General features: G+C 42.4%; 1 protein-coding gene across 7 annotated transcripts in view; it reads right to left on the bottom strand.

Moving 5' to 3' along the window:
- Positions 1-9651, bottom strand: part of DYNC1I1 (dynein cytoplasmic 1 intermediate chain 1) — a 185939-nt gene extending 176288 nt beyond the window's left edge. For 2 of the 7 annotated variants that reach the window (XM_038127774.1, XM_038127776.1), the window contains exon 1: positions 9314-9649. The gene's annotated coding sequence lies outside the window, so the exon portion shown is untranslated. Of the gene's footprint in view, positions 1-9313 lie in introns of all 7 variants that reach the window. The other 5 variants (XM_038127778.1, XM_038127781.1, XM_038127779.1 and 2 more) reach the window with 5 other exon arrangements.
- Between the last annotated feature and the right edge of the window lie 6742 nt (positions 9652-16393).

The following is a 16393-nucleotide window of genomic DNA, read 5'->3' as shown; positions in this document are numbered from 1 at the left end:
TAAATGCCAGGTTGAACGAACCTCTGAGTGAAAGGTGTCTCCACTGGAGGGACCTTTGAATTAGAAGATCTCAAAGATGCCTTTCAACCCCAGCCATTCTATGATTCTGTGACCTAACAGGATAATTTAAAGGTGTTTTCTGACATTAAAAGACCACCAAATGCAAGTTGTAAATTGGTAAAATTTTAGAGATGGATAATGTGAGAGAGGTAACAAGCTGCAGGTCACCTATCTAGAAAAATAAAAGCCTTGTATTTCATGTCTTTGATTTCAATTTCTTCTGTATGTATTTCTTATACAATGATCAGGTGTCAATGATATCTGCTTCTATAATTGATATGATCACTTCTTCAAAACCTATATAAAATATCTTGTTCATCATAACAGTACCAAAATGCCTCCCAGGGGTAAATTTAATGATTTACTAAAGCCTAACATCAAATTTTGCTTCATGTTGTCTGCTAGTCTCTCCTGAAGTGGACCAAAGATTCATTTTCTCCATCCTGAAAACATTTCAGCCATTAAAACATGTACTTTCATTCCACACTGGGGGGTAAAACTGACCCCTCTGACTTTTCCACTCTCCTCCTGAGATAACCCTAGTGGTACATGGCTGCAAAGTGATACTTAAAGCCATTTACCCTAACATGAAAAATGCATGCTCTAGTGTCTGCTTCTTAACCCAGTTATGACAACTGCCAGAGAGACATCAAAGAACAAGCTCTGCTATCATCACACAGGTTTTGCTGCAAGACTTACCCAGATACCATTTCTTTCTTATAACAAAATATGCTCTGCTTTGCTGCTGATGTCTGTAAGGATGTAACTAGGTTAAAAATATTACATATTGATTTCAGCTCTGAAGTCAAGACAGCTAAAGATTTAGAAAGCAGTGAAGAGCCCTGGCTGTAAGAAATATACAGAAAGTTCTCAAAAAAGTAGAATAAACAACACTATCATTCTCTTTGTACTTCCCAGGGCTTATCTGGTGGTACTAACAAAGCAAGATGAATGCTCAGAGCCTGCATTACCCAAATATCCCTGTTGATTGACAGAAGAGAAAAAAGGTATGTCCAGATAACAAGGCAAGATGATAAATGCAGATGCCTAACAGCATAATGTAAAGGACGTATGCAAAGTATCTGAATATGAGAGAAGACTAAGAATCAAGAAATCTATGCCTTCCATTTACCTTTTCTGTGGTTAAGGCATTCCACCCAAACAGTAGCAACATGTTTTGGGGATTGCTTCTTTGTTTGTTTGTGGTTTGTCTGTGGGGGGTTGGACAGTTTTTGTCTTGAGAAGACTGAAACCCACATTCCTAGGGTGACTGTTGGCTAATGAGTGAGAAGGACTGGAGGAATGGAGATTGCATTCTTAATCATCGAAGCTATTTTCTATTAATTTCTTTTCTGCAAAGATTCATTGGACCAGAAGAAGCAGATGCGAGAGAGCGAACATTAATCCCTAACAGAGGCCCCTGGGTTCTAGCCTTTGTTTCAGGGTTAGTTTATATTATACACAGTAACTGTTTAGTTTACAATACAATGCTGTATTTAGTATCTGGAGCTAAAGACTCCTATTTCTTCCTGAGCATTTGAAGCAAGGTGATGAAGAGTCCTTTCTATTTCTCCCACATGCTCTGTTGCACTCAAGGAAACTTTAATACTTTAGACTTATGAGAAGCAGCTTCAGCAGGGAAGACTGGAAATGTACTTACTGCAGAAGACATATAGGTTGCTGGTCAGAGCACAGAGGAAGGCAGAGCACAAAGAAAAAGATACCACTTCACAATCAAATATCTCTTTAAGCAAAAGTAAAAATTACCTGAGACTCCTTTACTTTAGGTGAGTCCCATTAAAACCAGGAACAGATGCTGTCAGCTGCACCTCAGCATGGAGCCACAGTCTAGCAGATGGGCTTGAGGAACTAGAGATGAAGTAGATAGAGCAGCCTCAGAGAGACAGAGTGCACACACTGGCTGTTGAGTCTGGGGGCTCAAGGGTAAGAACACATCAGAAAAGGGCAAAAAAATGAGTTTTTAGAGACTTCCCATGCTTCAGGAGCCAGGTGAGAGCCATGCTGACTTTTGAGGACAGCAATTTTAGTTTGTTTCCATACCATTTTGTCAGTTTAGATGCAGCTGAGCTTCCCAGGCACCATAAGAGCTCCCAGTTTGGGGAATTCAAGTACGCATCCCAGGTTTAAGATGTGGACATGCTCTGAACTTTAGGCACAGCCTCCTAGAAAAGGCAATGCTGGCTGCACATGAGCTCTTCTCTCCCCCACACACATATCTCTCAAATGCCCTGGCTACCACTGAGAAGAAGCTTTGCAAAACGGGCTGCCTGAGAGCAAAAGCAAACAAGTCCCTGTCCTGAACTGTGGGGTAATCACATCCCTGGAGCACACTGCAGGATGCATCCAGAAGCAAGCCTTAGTGCATGGCCCATTACACCAGGACCTTGGCTCCAGAATTTGAGACCAAGACATCAGTTAGAAACCACCAGTTCTCTTCAAATGGGGAATGTGATACAGTTTTGGAAAATGTATCAACGTTTACTAGTGGCTGTAAAAATACTGGACCACTGAAGGTCCACAAGGCAACTAGAAATGATCCATGTCTGGTTTTCAGCCACATCAAACTGTTAAACTGTTAAACTACAGATCAATGCAGTATCACAAGAGAGCACCAGAGAGAACCAAGGAGTAATTGGGTAATAGCTAAAATTAATCCTTTAGCAAAAGTCAACATTGCATGGTATGAGAAAGCACAGCAGTCTTATTGACATAAACACACATACTCACTACCTCAAGAAAAATAACACCAAAAAATAGGAGGCAACCAACTTTCATTATACTTACTCCTAATTCATCACTTGATTTAGAGAGATCAGAAACTTTCTTGGGAAAAAATTAAACTTAATTAAGCTTTACTGAATGAACACTGAGGAGGCATAATCTCCATTTAAAGACTTCAAATTCCACACTAGTATTAACCAATATTACTGCTACATTTTATTATAATTTTGTTCAAAGAGACTGATATGTTTGTCAACGTGGAAGTCTAGAGTATTTTTATTTCCCTGTCCCTGCAGTCACTGATAAGTAAACAATAAAACCCAATAAGTGTTATGTACATAAAGGCTGCTGTAAAAGGTGTGGACAGTACCAGTACTAAGGATGAAACACAGATTTTTTTCCATCTTAGCCCCTCACAAGGAGTATAATTTACTGTCATCTTCTGAGTTTTGTGCTTTAAGCATATGGGAAAAATCTTAAGGCTCTCTAATTTATAATTATTAGACAAAGTACTGAATTTGCACAAGGTGTTTTAAAAATATTTTCAGAGGCCCTTAAAGGCTCAGAAACTAGGCTTTCCTGCATTTTCTTGCTATTCAGCTTTCTGTGAACAAGAAAATATTGTGAGAAATAAAGGGACAGTTTTCCCACGGGCTCTTTCAGTACAAAGAGAGAATGGCATCACTGTTTTTTTTATTTTGTCTCCAGTACAATACCCTCCTATCCCATCAGCACAATTTTTCTTGTATTATTATTACTACTGTGGAGATAGTGAAAGGCAGGAATACAACATTCACAGGCTTTGCCAAATGCAGCAGATTATGTACATGAATAGCTAACTGCACACTAGGGGGTATGATTTAGGTCAAATTTCTTGTTTCATTCCAAAAGGTTATAGATTTTTAAGCCATTCATTGTTTAATGCACAACACAGTTTACAGTCATAAGCACATAGAACCTGAACTATCTTTTCTTTGGTTTTTGCAGAAGTAATTTGTGTTCCTAGGCAATGAAGACTGGCAGAAGTTGATAGTTTGTAACAAACTGCTATAAGCGTGTGACACAGCTCTATGAGCAGTTTGAGCGAAAAAGGACAAAGAATGAATTCATTTAGAGGCAAGCTAAGATCTGAAATAAATCAGAATTATGATACAAACCACCTTCTGGTTCAGCAATTGCTTAAAATGTAACTAGAAACAAACTGATGAAAGAAACAACAACGTCATATGATTTTGAATAGTGAGATTAATGAAAATGGCAAATATTTCATGTTATTTAAAGAGAAGACAAACATGTATTATGAAATAAGTCACATGAGTTTAGATAGTCCCCCAACTTTGTGCTGTGAGAATCTGAGAAGAAATTCTTCTAAAAGCTGTGTCAGCAGAATAGTCTTTAAACCAGGACAGAGAGGTTCAAATATAAGAAAACATTAGAAACAGTCTTGGTTGGTTTTTTGTTTTGTTGGTTTTTGTTAGGTTGTTGTTTGTTTGTTTTTTTTTCTGTAACCCTGCTTTATTACATATTTTAATTTCTGGAAGTATATAATAGCAATCATTTGAAATGTCTTTGCCCCAATTACCAAGTGACCTGGTAACCACTCTGATCCTAACAGAGGTGGCCTAATGTGCAAAACATGAAACAAGGGCATGCCTTGAATAGTAAGGATTTAATATGACTCTCTATGCCCTTTAAAAGCTAAGATCTGTTTTAATGGGTACAAAACGGAAGGGGTGAATAGTTTAAGGCAAAAGAAATCCATATTTTCCCAGCATGTGGTCTAAGACATACAATGATTAACTTTCCATATTAACACGGCATACTTTCAGTACTAACATAGCATAGCTTTTCCCCTCAAATTCCATCTGAAATTATTAGAATCAAGGAAGGCTTGATATAGACTGATATAAATAGATACAAAATAGATCCTCTATTATACTTATTTAATCATACTAGGCAGTTTTGTGTCTTTGCCTTACTATAACTCCCCATTGTCTGAACACAAAACACACTGCATCTTTCTGCTGGGATGAAGTGAAAAATTAATAACTGAGGAGCAGGATTTGGAATTATTTGTACCACATCACAGCTAGAGGGAGAAAAGACCAAGGAATTAATATAATTTCTATGCTAGGGAGAGAAAACAAAGGGGAGGGGAAGAGAAGGCCAGCAAGAAGGGAATATGATGTCAAGACAAGTATTGGGTAAAATAGAAAAGGGTAAGCCTCAAAGAATGATAGCAAGAGGGAAAGGAAATGTGAAGAAAAGATACCACTTCACAAACAAAAAGTTAAGTCCTTAAAAGATTCCTTCTGTAATGGTTTTCTGCTGAGTGGCAATAAATGAGCCTTCTTCTTTAGTCAAATTATTGATTAATTATTCTAGGGCCCAGCAGGGACAGTGAGCCAGCATCTGGGGAACACACAGGGTACAGCTGCACTGCTCCAGAAGGACTCCCAGAAGGTCTGTTCCTCAGGTTGAGGTAACTTGTCTCTCCAGATCAGCTGATTCACATGCATGGGAGCTGTGTTAAATATAAAACATGTACTTTTACTGTACGATTAAGAGCCAAGAATCACAAGAGACATCTAAGCAGCTACTATTCATCAGGTAACACAGATATCTGCACACAGATCAATGCACAGTTAGACAGGGACTGATAAAAACTCTGTTAAGTCAATGCAAAGCTCTCATTTCCTTCAATAGTGTTTGGAGAAGTATCATGGCATTCAAACAATGAGGGCAGCTGATTTCTGCCACCACTCTATAGGCTCGGTTCACCACCAGAGAAGTCAGAGAGAAACTCCCATTACTGTCAGCAGTGATAGGGCTGATACCTCTCTCCTTAAACTTGAGCATGGAGTTACAGTGTGCTGCCCACAAAATGCTTCAAGAAACCACCACTCCTGCTCCATGCCTTCTCCATGATGCACTGCACTCCCAGATACTCATCAGCTTGTTTTTGCCTCAAAAGGTACAACCAAAAGTGCTGAAAATGCTCAGTAAAAAAAGAAGGGGTGTCGTTTTAAGCTCAGGAGGAGTTGGTATATCACCTGTCACAGATTATCAGAGGTGTCTTGTATCTGTAAGATCTAGTGGCTCACACATTAGTCTGCTTCACAGCTTCCTGCCGCTCCTGCCATCTGCCTGGAAGTAGCCATTTTCCCAGAAAAGTTGGCAAGATGATGCCACGTAAAATGAACAGTACTGGGGGAGCAAGCTCATGTACACTGTCTTATTTTGAGGCTTGCAGATGGCCAAGTGAACAACAGCTCCCAATGTCATCTCTAACTAAAAAGAGCTAGCACACTTTTAGATGGATTATTACCAAGTAGCAAAGGGACATATTGCATCAATCTGAGATTCAGACTGAGTCAAGGTCTTTTTGTTAAGCAGTATCATTCCTGCTTTACCATTTCTGACTGCTTACAAACAGATGAGGGGAAGACCATTTGAGCCCTCAGCTGATATGCAAGCCCCCATATGGACATGTAAATGTGTACTCATCTGCAGGACTTGTGTTACTCTGACAAACAGAAATAAAGCTGCACTGGCAAAAGCACAGTTTCACTAACACAAGTTGCATCTGTACTAAGGGCATTTTGCCATCATATTCCATCAGTATTTTGTCTGGTAAATGTCCTTTTAAACACAGATTATATCTAGAGTCATTATGGTTTGTTTCATTTAAGATTTCTAAAATAAAATTGCTGAGTATGAGATGAGTATTGCACTGAGAGGTCATTATGTCTGACTATGGCTGCAGAAAGCCTGAGACTTTATCTCTGCAGATATGAATTACCCTGTGCACCTCAGTGAGTTGTTACTTCCCTCCAACTTCTCTAAAAATTAAAGCCCACAGAAACGACAAGGAGGATCATTCTGTTAACATCCCACCACCAACTCCAAGCAGCAACTCATTTTGGCACTAGGTGCTGGTAACTCTGAAAGATTCCAAATTACTACTTCTGCTGCTGGTCAAACCAAGCCAAAGATGCTCAACAGGCACTTGAGGCATAGCCCTGGTTAATAACCCTGAGTAGTCCTAGAGTGCCCACAAATACGTTTAAAATCTCTGTGAGAAGTTAAGTTTGAGGAGCTGAAAGATACCACGTGAGTAACTCATTCACCAGCAGGAGTAAATAAAGCTTTCAAAAGCAACACTGCCTTTCTGTACCTTTATGTTTTTTCGATTTTGATCCCTTATCTTTTTCCCTTCCAGCCCATTTCACATCATTGTCCAATATCCTGCAATGGTGGTGCCTCTAACACAGCCCGTCAGAGCAACCAGCTCTATCAAGTATTCCCCCCCTCTTTTCTTGCATGATGGAAAAAGAAGGGCAGCAAGGAATGCTTTTTGAAACCTGTCTTACAAAAGAAAAGAAGACCAAGGTACTGAATCTGTTAATTTATTTGAAAATAAGGCAGGTAAGTTCTTGTTGCATGGTTTAGAGTACCTACACTGAAGACAGCTGCTAAAGCAAGGCTTTTTTATCTATGGGAGGCATAACAGGAACCAGAAACCTGAAGCTGGAAAAATACACTGAAAAACAAACACATTTCAATAATGAAAAAAAAAAAATAGCCACTGAAAGGCATCACAAAGAAGGGCAGCTCACTGCCCTTCCTTCTATAGAAAGAGCAGGAAAGTCAGCTTCTTAATTTAAATTCTGCTGGGTACAAACTTCCAGTAATCACTACATGTGCAAGGTGTGGTTTATTGCTGCTCCTTTAAAGATTCCTCTCCTAAACTGTGCATAAGACAGCACTACAGTTAGTGAATTTTTATGGTAGACTAATTAGAGGCAGAAGTGCTTAGAGCTGAGAGAAATCTAGCCAATTCTAACTCTAAACCATCTTTTGGGTCTTCACATACCTGGCCTTCAGAAGTCCTGCTTAACAAGGAGGATGATGATAAGACCCAATCTTCAAAACAGTCTATTCTCAGAGAAGGTACAGAAGGGACAACACATTTTTTATTTTTATGAACTATAAAAGGATGATTTTGGGAAAAGAACAAAGCAGAGGATGCACTGGTGTCACAGTGAGCACTCCCATGGGGAGAAGACCTGGATGCACCCCCAAGGTTTGTATTGAAGAAACCCATTCTTCCAGAAAAATGCTGCAGAGAAATTATAAAAACAATTTTATCTGCCCTCACTAAATATGGAGAATGTTACTAGAGATGCCATCTCAAATGAAAATAAAAACCAAAAAAAAAAAAAAAAGAGCATAAAAGAATCAGAATAGCAAACATGTAACTTTTCCCCGTTAACTTGGCAAGAACAAATGAGGCACTTCAACAAAGCACATTGGTAGTAGAAGAAATTAAATTCCCTGATTGCTCTGATAACACCATCTATCAGGAGACAGGCAGTCCTGGGACCCGGGATTTCCATTCTGAAACAGGTTTTGCAGTCCCTTGCTTCATGATATTTAGTGCAGCTTCCAATGTTTTTTAAAGTCCTCAAGCAGATGCGAAGCACTGACAAAACCCTGTATGTCAGGATAAATTTTCAGGTGCCAAAGTCACATGCCAACTTCATGTCAGGTCCTTCCATCTCGTGCCCTCTATATTAGCAGGCTCAATTGCTTGATCTGCCAAGAATCCTTATGTTATATGCATTTATAGCTCAAATCTGTATTTTCTGTCAATGGCAATATTGATAGAAAAACAAACTTTGTTTCAGTCCATAAAACAGGAGCTTTGTCTAGGAAATCTGGGGCCTTATGTTGTCTGCTGACCATGGGGGATTCCCGGGATGATGTAACAGCAATAACATCCTTTTGAAAATCTATTTCACTGGACTACCGGTGAAAAAAGGCCTCTGGCTGACTCTCTCCTTCTCTCACCCTTTTAGGGAATGACCTTAAGGGAGAAAGATCTATTTACTGTCCGCTGTCATCCTGGACTTGAGCAAACCCGCTTACCGCTCACGCTGTGTGAAGAATAATAGATGAAAAACTTTTACCATCCCCTTTCGCTTTAAGCTGTTCGGCGCTCAGCCACCAGCTGGGAGGCTGCGGCCGCCACTCGCAGCCGGGGCCGAGAGGCGCCCGAGGGACCGGAGCAGGTGCGGAGGCCGGCGAGGCTCGCTCACCGCAGCCCCCCCGCCGACGAGCCGCCAGGCCGCCAGAGCCCACCCGCGGCGAGGGCCGGACGGCTCCCGCGGGCAGCCGGGGATGCCCCCTCGCCCAGCCGGGGATGCCCGCTCGCCCAGCCGGGGATGCCCGCTCGCCCGGCCGGGATTGCCCGCTCACCCAGCCGGGATGCCCGCTCGCCCGGCCGGGATGCCCGCTCGCCCGGCCGGGATGCCCGCTGGCCCGGCCGGGCCGCCTGCCCGGGGAGCGCCTCCGGCGGCCCCACCAGGCTCCGCGGCCGCTGCGCATCCCGCGGAGCGACTCCCGCCGCGCTCCTCCGCCGCCAGCGCCGGGCCCAAGGGCAGCCCTCACTCGCCCCTCCGGTCCGGCCCCGCCGCGTCCCGGCCCCGCCGCCCCGCGGGTACCTCACCTCCGCCGGCGCCCGGGAGATGCGGAGCGGCTCCCAGCGCCTTGCAGCCCTCACCGAGCCCTCGCTCCCGGCGCCTCGCAGCTCTCACCGAGCCCTCGCCGCCCGGGGAGCAGAAGGATGCCCCGCTGACTGAAGGGCTGCTGCCAGTAGCTGCGCCCTGCCGTGCCGAGCCGAGCCGAGCCGAGCCGCCCGCCGCTGCGGCAGGACCGCCGCCGCCGGCTGAATATGCTGTCTCACGGTGGACAGGCTCCTCCCGAGAGCTGCTGCTGCCGCTTTCCTCCTCCCGCCTCCTCCTCCTCCTCCTCCTCCGCCAGCGCGCCCCCGGTTGAGACACCCCCGCCGCCGCCCGTGGGACCGGGGCGGGGCCGCGGGGGGCGCGGGGCAGGTGGCGGCGGAGGGGCCGGCTCAGTGTCCCCGCCCGGCCCCCCTGCAACTCCGGCCTGAAGTGCGCTCGCTCGGCTCCACGATGTTCCCATCGCTGTCACCCCCACAGTGGCGCAGGCTTCGCCCCAGGAGCAGCCGAGCCGGCAGCTGCGCGGCTGCCCGGCTGTCAACACAACGCCGGCTCCACCGTCAGCCCCACGGCAGCCCAGGCAGCATCCACCGCCACCTCCACAGCATCCTGACACCATCGCACGGCAGCAGCCGTCAGCCCCACCACAGCCGAGGTAGCATCCCCACCACCATCCTCACGGCAGCAGCTGGCAGCCCCACAAAGGCTCAGCCATCACCCTCTAAGATGCCTAGGATATCCCCCCAGGCCAGCCTCACCATCACTCCCACGGCAGCCTGGCCATCAGCTCCGTAGCTGCCTGGTCAATGGCACCAGGCTCCTGCTTAGTCCTGTCCCTTTCTGGAAGAACAGGGAGAGCTCCAGAAGAGATGCTTTCATGGTTAAATAAGGACAAGACTGCCCAAAGGCAGAGGTTTTGTTTTGCCCCTGTTTCCTCATACCATTTGTGGGTAAAGGTCCCAGACAGGAGGGCCAGAGTTCTAGCATTGCCCCTGCTTCTCTCCACACACTGACATATCCATCTCCTGGGGGAGAGGAGTCAAGCAGAGCTGTTGGGAATAGTCCATGTTCCTGCAAAATAGCACCCACCACCAGTGTAGGTAACCCAGCTTTCCACTCCCTTATTGCACACAGGTATGTTGCCCCAAACATGAGGAAAACACGTACCTTTTGGTACCATGGTTTGTTCTTTAAAACCAGATGTCCTGGACATACTGTTGTCTGTCCCTCTGGTCCAAGAGATACCCTCCAAAACCCTTTCCCTGGAGCCTCATCTCTTGTTTTCTTTTGGTGGGAAACACTAATTGCAGCCACTGTCATTCGAGGTCTAGGGCCTGTCCTGGGAAGAGTGAGGCATACCCAGCCCACTGAAAAGCCATAAAGGATTCACATCACCTCGAGTTCCTGCCAGACCTAGACAGACTGCGCCTGGCCAGGAGACAAAGAATCCTGAAGAGGAGCAAAAGCCTCCATTGCTGGTGCGGATACAGTAATGGAATAACAGTTTCTCAGTTTAATTGGAGTTGAATCAGGAAAGATTCATCTTTTGCTCTCCTGTGAAGCCCTTAAAGAGCAACATCTTCTTCTGCAGGTTGGAGTATGTGGGAAAAAAAAACCCTATGGTTTTAAAAAATGCACAATCTGAAAAGTTTTGAGTTTGGCACATTTGGTCTGCAACTCTTTATTAAAACAAGGCCCTTTCAATATCAGACACCCGAAACTGAACTTCAGAAACTGATTTTTGCTTTTGAAAGTGTTGGAGTATTGGCCTTAGCTTTAACAAAAATGACATAGGTTGTTTAGGTTCCTTTGAATTGCATGTGACTTGAAAATTCCCTGCAAAATTAGCGGATTGCTTTAAATTATTGATGACCTAAAAGGGCCTTGGAGTCATTTAATATTCCTGAATTGACAGATGAAACTGGTTCTCCATGTGGCCTGATGAGATCCTGCTATTTTTAAGATGCTGTCCTATCCATATATCACACACATATCATTACATCACATTGTATGATACCAGGCATACTAATACATGTCATAAATGGGTTCCCAGAGCTTGTTAAGCCCTGGATTTTTTTGTTACAGTGTAATGGTATTTTGTGTTCTAGTAATAACTATGTGAGATGTTTCTTAAAAAAAATCCAGTTCAATGGGACACAATTTTGATATCTGTTATATTCACATTTGCCAGAAGTGATTCAGTCTTTTGAAAGTATAAAAAATAAAGGATGGAAATGTATGTGTCAAGGAAAAATTGTTTAAAAATCCTCATCAAACGTAACAACAGATTTAGAAAAAATATCATTTAAAAATGGGAAATTGTGAACAGAGGAGTTCAGAAATAACTTCTTTGGCCAGGGTAGTATATTAACAAACCCACAAATTTCTCCTCAGAATAAACTGTTGTAAGGAAATTTGAAGAGAAGCAATCCTAGATAGTACAGGCTTGGTTCTTGGTTGTTACTTGGTTCCTACAAGTTCCAACCTCCAGGAACTCAAGAAAAATTTATGAGCAGCCCAGTTAAGGAGCTCTCTGAAGGAATAACAAATTTCCCTAGAACTGATGCTCTGCCCTCTTTGACCTCAATCTCACCATTGTCTTCTCAAATCTTCCACAGCAAAAGGTCTCACCATTTTTGTGGATTTCTTGCTCTAGGCATGCAAATTCTGTTGTCACTAATTTTACAAGGCAGGGATAAAATCTTCATACACCAAGAAGATATGATTATATTCCATTTTCAAAACAAAATAGTTATGATCAATAATGTATTTGCAGCTCCTTTTAATGAAAAAGATCCAGTTATTTCAGTATGCTCCACTAATTTTACATTTTTTCCATTAAACACAAATCCATAATATTATCCAACTCAATATATTCCGCTAGTAGCATTTTCTGATTACGTATTCTTACTCATCAGGTGAAAGTGCAGTAACACAGAGTTAAGATTATTTTCAAAACTCTTATGTTCTCATTCTGTGTGTTCAGAAGGTTTTTTTTGTAGCCCTAGATAGCTTAATGAGAACAACAGAGGGCAAACTGGTCAGCAATTACGGACATCTGACAAACTGCCTTCCCTGCAGCAGAGGTCAATTGTACATGGACACACAGCCACCATGCTGTCCTCTGAAGAGAAATCAAAGATTAAGGAAAAGTTTGAAGTCCATCACAGACAATGGATTGTGTAGAAAAAGGCTATTGTTAAAATTACAAAAATTCATTGTTTGCCTGTCTGCCCTCTTGTAGCTTACACACATGTAAAATGTAGAGCTTTCCGTGCACATTAAGAAGTGCAGCGTGTCGATAATTGCTAGATTGGAAAAGTTCTAGGGAAAACAATTTGACATGTTTTCTTTTTGAAGTTACTTTATATAGAGTTGTTCACGTTTAAGTTATTAATGAAGATGGGTATAAGTTCCTCTGGCAAATGAATAACTGTTTATGATGCAGCATAAGACAAATAATTAGTAATAATTAGTAGTGCATTGCATTTCCCTGCCTCAGGCACCAGCAACTCCTACATCACAGCGGGCATTAATAAATGAGCAAGTCCTCTAGGAAGTTTGTGCCACTTGAAGGTTAAAAATTAATTTCAAAGCAGACATTTTTAAGGCTTAGTGGAAATGGCAGCACATTTTAGACACTTGGAATGGCAGGCATAACCTGGGTTTGACAAATAACAAAAGATGTTACAAAATGCCTTCCAGCTTTGCAAAATCAATGATTCAAACAAAGGATCAAAAGGCAGAATGAAAGTTTTAGAAAAAGTGAGGAATATCATTTCTGAATTCAGGTTTACTGCTACAGCAGTAAAGTCACTTTAGGGCACTATTCCATGTGGCTTCAGAAATCTTTCTTTCACAACTAGTTACTTACTCCTGTAAGAAATGCATGGGTGGTTGGTCAGTTAAAAAGAAAAAAAGTTAATAGGAAAATTTTGGAGAGCTTTTTTACTGTTTGTTGAAATCAATTAGATCTCCAAGCAGATCACTGAGCTGAAATTTTCGCAAGTTTGAATATCCACAATACATTCAAGACTATAAAGGAAGATTTTAAATGTATCTGGTACACAGCCACTAATAATTCCTCTGTCAATTGATTTCCTATTGGTAGATTGCCAGTTCCAAGATCTTTGCCGAAACACATGTACAAAGCCAAAAAACTCCTACATAGCTTAAAAAGTATAAATTCTTTCTCAGAAAAAACATCAGTAATAAGACATGATGTATACAAGTAGGAGGTAAAGGGAGATCTGTGGCAGATGGGTGAGTTTCACGCTGTTCTGGATTTGGGTTATTCTCCAAACATGTTGCAACTGTGTGCTCATAGAAACAATTAATTTTACTGACAGGCTCTTTTCTAAGCCTCTTTTCTTGCTTTGTTCCTCATTTTCCCACAACATTGTCACCAATAAGTTGTTGTCCTAAAATTCAACAGTTCTGTACATCTGAAACAGGAATCATTAGCTTGATGTCACATCTGAGACTCCACCTGTTAAAACACGTAATTGCCCAGGCTTCTGATTTTGCACTTATAACCAAGGTACAGAAATGGCTTGCCAGAAAGAAAGGCTCCAGAAATTTTGTTACTGCCTTTGTAAATAGCAGGTGCTTGCCATGTAATGCAACCAATTCCTTCTATTTGAAAAGATTCAGTATACTGGGAAGGGCTTGAAAACATGTCAGCAAAGAGCTAACCTGGGACGGAAGTGGAACATTCTGGGAGACACTTCCTGGCAATGGTCATGCAGACCCAGCAGCATGGAGAGGACTTCAGGCTTGAAGGGTTTTACTGTGCTCTGCTACTGTGCTCATGTTCTGAATTACTGAGGAAGCTGCAAAAGGAGAGTTCCACAGGTTGAGTGGCAGTGCCTGGAAGTGAAATGGGCTTCAGGCAGGACTGAACAGTTTAGGGAACACAGACTCTGAAATGCTCTTCTAAAAACCAAACTACACCGCTGTCTCCACTCACCTCTGTTTTGAGTTCCTGAGAACTCAATAGTTTTGTTGAAGGGAACAAAAAAAATATCTGAGTTTACAGAATTACCAGCTATTACCAGAGCACCCAGCTATCTTTATAATTATTGGGATCTTTTTATAAAAGGTTGTCTCATTTCCCCACACCACCTTTGGTTTGAAGTCCACACCTTTATGTTTGATTTAAAACAACAACGATTTGCATTTTTGCAAACACTAAAGGAGGCTACTCCTTTATAGGATTCCTGAGACCTCCCAAATGTTAACAGGAAGCTTAGCTTTACCAAAATTAAAATTAGTGGTACATACAAGGTGATGCATAAATTTCATACATCATGAAAATGTATTAAAGTGTATGAAAGCAGAAAAGTGCTATTTTTGACAACAAATTGAACCTTATGGTAAATTATTCATATGATTGAAAGCAGAAGTGCATTATGTAGTGAAGATTCTAAAGGGAACTATTTATCTAAAATGTCTCTTTGAAATGTCCCTTATTTTTCATACTTTGTTCTGCCCAAGACAGTCATCTTTGCTTGCCTTTTCATTATGTCTCAACTATGACTTAACTATGAACTGGATGGAATAATTGGTGTGAATTAATAGAAAATTCTGGCTTTAATGTTCCATCTACAGACACAACAGTAGGTGCTAATTACAGTAATGATCTGGGTCTTTGTGGAAATGGCTATCAATGTGTCAGTGCATAATGAAATTTTCAAGCAGTGTCCTAGCTCTGAGTTTATGCTCCAGTGTTAGAAGAACACTCACCTGGGGCCTGAGGCGTCCAGCCCTGGCTTCCATTTTTTAACCATGCTCTGCTCATACATACCCACTGCTTATTGACAAATATGTCTGTAATTTTTCTTTTCTCTCACCCTCATTTTTCCTGACTTAAAGTCTCTAGATGAGGATAAGCAGTTATGCTTGCCTGGAGGCCTGGATGACACTCACAGAGGGAAGATGAAAGCAGCAGCAGAGAAATAGAACAGTTTAATCTTCTTAAAAGGGGGATAGCTGATAAAGCAGTTCTGGGGTGGGCTTGTTCCACTGCTTCAAAGTGCTGTTTGGTTAAGGGAATTTATTGCTGCACTATGTGTGCATGATTATTTCAGCATTGCTTCTGATCCCAAATAGCTGTCATTGCCTAGAGTTGTAGATGGGTATGTATTTTTCTCATGGAAATCTAAAAATAAATACTAGAGGATTTGGGGAAAATTTCTACTGAATGCTACGAGCTACGGCAACCACGTACCAAGGAAGCCTAAGGGAAAAGATATGGCAGCACAGATTGTTCCACCAAGACAAGGCAAATTGAAATTCAGCAGACAAGTGGCCTTCATACCCAGGCTTTTAGAAAATTAAATCAATTATATATCTCAGTCCAGAGGAAGGAGGCTGCTTCCACACAGACAAAATGAATAGGACTGCTTTGCATGACATGAACAGGGCTATCTGTCCTCACTCCACAGTACAACAGAGTGCTGTACGTGTGGCATATAGCAGGTAAGGTGATTTGGAATCCCTCAGCTCACAGGACACTGAGATTATGACTTGGAACTTAAAGTAGGCAAGCATCCAGTGTCCGTTTAGACATTGTGGTGCATGACAATAATTCACCTTGACTTCCCCACAATTTTTAACACACCCATGTCCTGAATGGGATGTCTGTGCTTGGTAGGGAGCACAATTCCAACATTTTGCTTTAAGGGATGCTTATGTCATTCTCACGTACATACAGATAACACATCTCCACTAAGCCTTGTTACATAGACATTTCATGCCCTGTGCCATTCTCAAGGACTGCCTGCCTGCTCTCTCCAGGTGTGACAGAACTATGCCTACACCAAAAGGCATCTCTAGAACGAAGTGCTGGGGATAAGACTGAAACTTACCCATTGAGAATAAAATCTCTTGCCCCACTCTTCTTAACATGGAGGTTAGTGAAGACTGCAGAAGAGATGGAGACAGAAGGCTTAGTTAGGAAATGGTACACAAAATAGTTAGAAAGCCAGTGACAATTAGAATGAATAGGGATTAGGGAGAGTTAGGGCCTGGGATAAACTTTGGTTCTGGACAGGGTCAGAACAAGC

This window comes from Motacilla alba, chromosome 2, assembly GCF_015832195.1.
Source record: "Motacilla alba alba isolate MOTALB_02 chromosome 2, Motacilla_alba_V1.0_pri, whole genome shotgun sequence".
NCBI classification, from domain to species: domain Eukaryota; kingdom Metazoa; phylum Chordata; class Aves; order Passeriformes; family Motacillidae; genus Motacilla; species Motacilla alba.
Note: the sequence above shows the minus strand (reverse complement) of the source record. Positions and strands in the feature narration are given on the sequence as shown.